We start from the raw sequence: 6497 nt of genomic DNA, 5'->3' as shown, positions 1-6497 counted from the left end.
GGAGGGAGGGAGGGAGGGAGGGAGGGAGGAAAAGCCACAACTCAACACAAGGATGAATTAAGACCTGAATGAACGACTCCATCTTGCCTACACTCTCCTCCCTAAAATGGCACAAAAGAAAGAGCTAGCCACATCCTAAAGACTACTTTTGGTGTAAACAGGTAACTGATGAAATAGGATGGGGACAGGGCATGGCGATCTGTCTAAAATATCCCTTTCACATAGGTGTGTACATGCCTCCCAGCAGACAGGATTGGGGCACCAGGGTTCTATAATCAGGAAGTCACAATTTCATCTGGGGACTGGGTACAGATTTACAAAGGTCCTACATGTTCCCAGCTTCTACTTGCAGTCTGGCATCTCTAGAGGCTTCTTCTCAACCATGCCTACAGCTAAAAAGGACCCTTTCAGGAATGGGGTTTCTGATGTACATCTGAAATGGTAAATACCTTAAAGCCGAATCATCCTTAACTCAGAGGTCTAACATGGTATTTATCAATTTTCAAATCCCCAACATACAACATTAAAAGGTACACTAAATGCTTAAAGTAGCTATGCTGCAAAATAGTTTAAAATTAATACAATACTCATTTCTGCTTGAAATTCCAGTCCTAAACCAAACTTGTGGCCACCCGCATTGACATTTTTGTCATCCAGCAGAGCTGGATACCCGGTTTTAGGATCTGAGTGTACCCTAAGCCAATCAGGCTGATGTTGTTCACTTTGCCCGAAAAGCAGGCATCAGGGTCGACCTGGTACGTGGCTGCTATTTCTAAAGCGAGTGTTACTATTTTTGTGCAGTCCAGGCGAGATTGACATCAGTCTCCAACTTTCTGATTCACCTTCTGGTAAGTGGAGCCACCAAATTCTGTCCTGTCGTTCACATTAGTATGAAGCTGGAATTCTTCCATCTTATAGCCAACTGCAGAGTTGCTCTGGGTCACTCAGGTCTTTGAGGTCTCAAAATTCATCTGATAGTCAGCCAGCCAACCCTCATAGCAAAGTACCAGAGCGCCCCGGATTGAGGGCCCAGCTACGTCAAAGTCCACATCCCAGCCCAGGTTGATATGCTTCCTCTTGTACCCTCTTTTGATGTTAGCATTTCCCCCCCAGTATTAGACAAGAAAGATGTTATCAAGGGTCAGCTTCAGTCCATGCGCGAGCTGGCCTTTCCCAGTGATCTCGCTATCCTGGTGTTGTTTGTCTACTCACTTCCCTGTAAATGTTAGCCCATACTCTCCATCTGTATGCTGGTCTCAGTGTGGGCAAAGCCTGAGCTGGTAATTCCCAATCCATTCTCGGACTTGGTTTTCAAATGAAGTTTTACTAAGCCAAAGCCTTTGGTGAAGACATCCCTGGAGGACTTGCCAAGATCAGCGAAGGTGCGCGGGGCACAGCCATTTTCTCACAGGTGGTGAGGGCGGGAGCAGCAGCAGCTACTGCAAGGGTTGCAGCTAGGAGGTTGGGAGCACAGGAAGAGCCAACCTAAGCATTTTATTTCTAAGCTGCAAGCCTAGATTGGACAGGTTTAAGAGCTACTATAATTTATGCCCCAGCTATGTCCCTTGTGACTTGCTATTTCTCCTGGCCCGTGTTCACAATCCATATCCTCTCATGGCTGATTCTTCCTCCTTTGACCTCCTTTCTTCTCTGCATTCTGTACCTGCAATCGTCCACCCTCACCCCACCAGATAACTCAAACCCGCCTACCTCTATCTACTGTCCAATCAGTACTGTCCAATCACAGGCTTTATTTAGCCTTTTATCGACCAATTAACTTAGAGAGAAAGGTTACAAAGCATCATTTGGTATGTGTAAGGATCTCCTGGTCCCTGAGGATATCCTTATTGGAGGCAACCAGATCTTGGGCGCCATTATTTGCCATATGAATATATCGGAGCAGCAGACCAACCCATCCACCAAATGTGTTCTGAGAGTAAACTCCAGTTGTCAGTTTTAGCAGCTGGTGTCCTTATCCCTGAGCCACCTCTCTGGCCCTCACCACTTTTCTTTAAAGAGAAGAAAAAAAAAAAAAATTGAATCACATTTGACAGTTGACCCAGGGTTTCCAAATACCAAAACTGGAGAAAATAGGTATTCTGCCTTTATTTTAGGGAAGTCCAAAATTCTAAAAATGTAAGAGCAAAATAAAATTATCCTCCCTAAAAAGATTTGTAGATCCTGGTCAGTTATACTATCCACTGTCATGTAAACCCTGCTCCCTTGCTCTCGATGTTAGAATCATGGAAGGCCCTCAGCTCTCCCTAACCGATGAGGTAAGTCTATCCCAGTTTAAAAGAACAAAATGTAACAAACCTCTTTGTCTTTGGTGCAGTGGTTTAAAATGAACCACAGCTTAATCCCTGTTTATGAAAAGTCAGCAGATTTTTAGATCCTATAGCAGAAGAGACACTGAGTAGGCGAGTGTTTGTCAGTTCTTAAAGCTGTAAGACTGCACAAAGACCTGCAACAATATGTAAATATACTGAATACATGGTGCTTGCTTGTCTGCCACCTTATGTGGCAGAAACTGAGAAATTTAAACTTAAAAAGAGCGTTGGTGAACCACATGTGAAGAATGAGTGAGAAATCTTATATTCTTAAATTTTTATATTCTTTAAATTTTATATTCTTTAAATAGTAATATAAAATGAAAATTTATTTTATCAGGCATTAGTAATTCTTCCATAGGTTTCAAAACAGATGTTACAATGTTATTGCCTATTTCTAAAACCTACTAATATATTTAAATGTGTATATATATATATATATATATATATATATATATATATGTATGTATATATATATGTGTGTGTGTGTGTGTGTGTGTGTGTGTGTTCCAGAAATATCAGTTTAGGATTTTAACATGGTAATAATTATTCTTTTCATTGTAAATTTTAAGATCAGTAAAGGTTTTAATGTTTCCTAGAAACACTATTGCTTGTTTCCTTGTATAATTATTTGTAAGAATAATTCTGTGACATGATGAGCAGTATCTCAGTGGCTCTTAATAAATTCCATTTCTATGAAAATAGCTACAGTGGATTCCGATTCTTTTATTTTTATAGCTAAGATTAACTTGATCTACTTGATCTGCCGGGCACCCCTGTGGATGAACTTCACAGAGCTTTCACACATCCAGAAGCTGCAGGGTCAGAATGAGCTAGAAGGCTGTCAAAGAGACATGTGGGCCACACAAAGCATAGCAGACATCCCAATGAATGCTGTAAAATACTTCCAGACCTACCCTTCCCACACTTCTCTGTATTTAAGGTACTGCCATCAACGGCACATGGTAACAGCGCTGAGTGTGTTGAACTTCACTTCTGTACAGGATTTTTAAATCCGATGTTGATTCCAGAAATGCTTTGGGCAGAATGGATTTAATGTTTCACTTGGGCATCAATGAAGTGACACTGCAAAGCATTCTCTGGCTACATGACAATGCAGAAGGTTTAAGATTATTACTCCATACTTTGGCATTTTGGAACAGTCACTGAAACCATTAATCACAAACAGTTATGGATACCTGTTTCATGATATTATCACTAATGATTACAGCTGACACTAACTGGCGGTCTCTGTGCTGAAGACATGTTCCGGCTGCTATATGTTCTTCGATTTATGAACTGAAATTATGACTATCTGTTTTTAATTCTAACATAAAATCAGTCATTCATTAAAATAATACTATCCAAAATCATTTTGAGTTTGCACAATAGGGTGTGTGTGTGTGTGTGTGTGTGTGTGTGTGTGTGTGTGTGTGTGTGTGTGTTGACAAAGGAATTCTAAATGGTCTGGAGCTCTGGATTTCATCAAATGGGCTAAGTGGTCTGGTTAAAGACCCTCACTGATCTGGCTATCTCTGGTTCCCCAAAACTGACATGAATGCTACCACAAGAATATGGTATTTTACATAGGTCCTGAGAATCAAAATCAGCTCTTCATGTGTGAAAGCTAAGCACTGCACTGCCTAGGCAATCTTCACAGCCGCTGGAGTGCTTTTTTACAGTTGTAGAAGTGATTATATTTTTATGTATACTGTTCTTTCCAATTTATTTCTGCTTTCTTTCATTTATGTTTCCAGAACACACCCCATGCATTGTGGTGCTATCAGTCTTCTTGTATAAAGTGAGTTCTCCAGGCGTCTTCAATAACACATACATATTGTACCTATCTGAGGCTGTGGTGTGTTCTTCTGAAACTCCGCATAGTCCCCACTGGGAGTGGAAAACTTAGGAAGGCACATAAAATTCAGTATCTACAGAAACATACAACCTGCTTTGGTGGGAATGACCTGAAATACTGCATGTTCCCAATATCAAAAAGCCTGAAAATAACTTTACCAAGTTTTCATCAGTTAGGTATCAATTATCCCCCTTAAAAGTTATGTGTTGAACGTGTTTGGCCAAACTGGAAAACTATGGAGAAATGGTGGAACTTAGGAGGTGGAGCCTAATGAAAGGAAGCTGGGTTATTGGGGATAATTCCTTAAAGAAACCTGATCTTGATGACTCCCCATCTCTCTGTACCTAAATTACTCTGACCCATGAGTACCCTCAGCCATGATGTTCTCTCTGTTCACAGACACAAGGAGTGGGAACTAAGGTGCTATGGTCTGAAATAATGATTCCTTCTCTTCGACAAGTTTTCTTGGTTATTTTGTCACAGGGACCTTCTTTACATAATTGATTTTACCTAGTTCATCTTCCTCCCACTATAAGGTATTAAGTGAAGCCGCCCATAAACTCTAAACAAATGAGTTTATGCATAGAAAATGTTCTCCAACATATTATACAGATGATACCATCATCATCAATATTAACTAATTTCCACAATAGCTTTATTCATTATTAATTTCTTTGATGTTAATATAGGTATGGATTTTTCTGGAGGGCAGTGGCAGCAGGCAGTGCCAAAATGAAAACATTGACTTCTGAAGAAAAAAAAAAACAGTTACAAATTTAATAAAATAATGTATTCATTTAATAGCTAACTCAAAATGAGCCCATTAAATGTTAGAAGACAAAGAGAGACATTTAGTTATGTGCAAATAGCAAGGGGGGAGGGAGAGAGAGAGAGAGAGAGAGAGAGAGAGAGAGAGAGAGAGAGAGAGAAGAGAGAAGAGAGAGAGAGAGAAGAGAGAAGAGAATGTATAACCAGCCATTGTTAATCTCTGCTCAGACTCTTAAACTTAAACATTGGAAAAGTTTTTCGCAGCCAAGTGACATTACCCAGTATGCAGCTACAGAAATTGTTCCTCCTTCTGTATCATGCCCCGCCCTTCCTTAGGTGCAAACTATATCTGCACACATGACTCATACCCTGCAGGCATGTGAATCTAGCATATAAAAGCAACAGATTTGCTTGTTCTCATCAATAAGCAAATTTTAAAACAGCACAACTCATATGCACCTCTTCTGCATGTAGAAGAATATTAACAGCTTAAGGTTTATCAAAATCAATCCATTGAGATGGCTATAAAATTAAAACTACTACAAGATAAATGTTCTGGCAAGAAAAAAAAATGTAGAAATTTTTTAAAATTCCTGGACTGCAAATTCAGAAAATGGTGAGGCTGCTATCTCACCAGATGTGATATTCATGTTATGGATCAGACCAGAGTCAGCTCGGCAACAGTCCATCTTGACTATCTAGTTCACTGAAATCCCGTATGCGATAGAATTCTGAGCATGCCTGGGAGGGTGTTTCCACAGAAAATGAACGGAAGGGGCAACATCTCCCCAGAGTGTGGGCAAACCTATTCTACGGGCTGAGTGGATGGACTAAATACACAGCACAAAATGAGCGTCTGCTTTCATGTCTCTGCTCCTTCCACTGTGCCCTCTCCACTGAGCCTTCTCAGCCGCTCTGGACTCTCCCCTGAAACCCAGAGTAAAATAATGCCCGCCTTCCTTACATTGCTTTTGCTGTATTCTCTGTTATAGCAATAAGAAAAACAGCTAATACTCCCTCCAATTTTCACCTACCCTGTAACTTTTATATTCCATGAAGACAAGTCCATAGGAGTATTGTGTCTTGAAACTGAAAGTAGAAGATATTTCTTTCAAACTCGTACCGCTCATTTATTGGCCATTTTCCTGCTTTTGCAATAGTGTGTAATCTTTAAAATGACTTTTTTTTAATCCTTGTCGTTATCACCGGCGGCGGCAGCAGCAGCAGCGGCGGCAGCGGCAGCGGCATCAGTGATTTCCATAGCCAGGTTAGCGGCAGTACCCATTCTGAGATTGTATCCCTGTATCATTTTCACCGACTACCTTCAACTGTACACCACTGGGTCACCTTCTCACATTATTATCCTCTAAGTACCACTTTCCAGGTGGCTCAGCACCCGCAATTTGGCCTTTTGCCTTTCTGACCACAATTTCCATGCTGATCACAAGTCTTACCTGATTGCATTTGTACTTGGCAACCCTGCCTATCCTTACATCCTATCTGATACAGCAAAATCCAGTCCACATCCTACCAAGCTCCCT

General features: G+C 40.7%; 1 pseudogene; it reads right to left on the bottom strand.

The window, feature by feature from the left end:
• Positions 1 to 552: 552 nt before the first annotated feature.
• LOC110336243 lies at positions 553 to 6241 on the bottom strand (annotated as a pseudogene).
• Positions 6242 to 6497: the final 256 nt, after the last annotated feature.

This window comes from Mus pahari, chromosome 19, assembly GCF_900095145.1.
Source record: "Mus pahari chromosome 19, PAHARI_EIJ_v1.1, whole genome shotgun sequence".
Classification (NCBI taxonomy): Eukaryota; Metazoa; Chordata; class Mammalia; order Rodentia; family Muridae; genus Mus; species Mus pahari.
The sequence above is the reverse complement of the archived record's forward strand: the minus strand, read 5'-3'. Positions and strand labels throughout refer to the sequence as shown.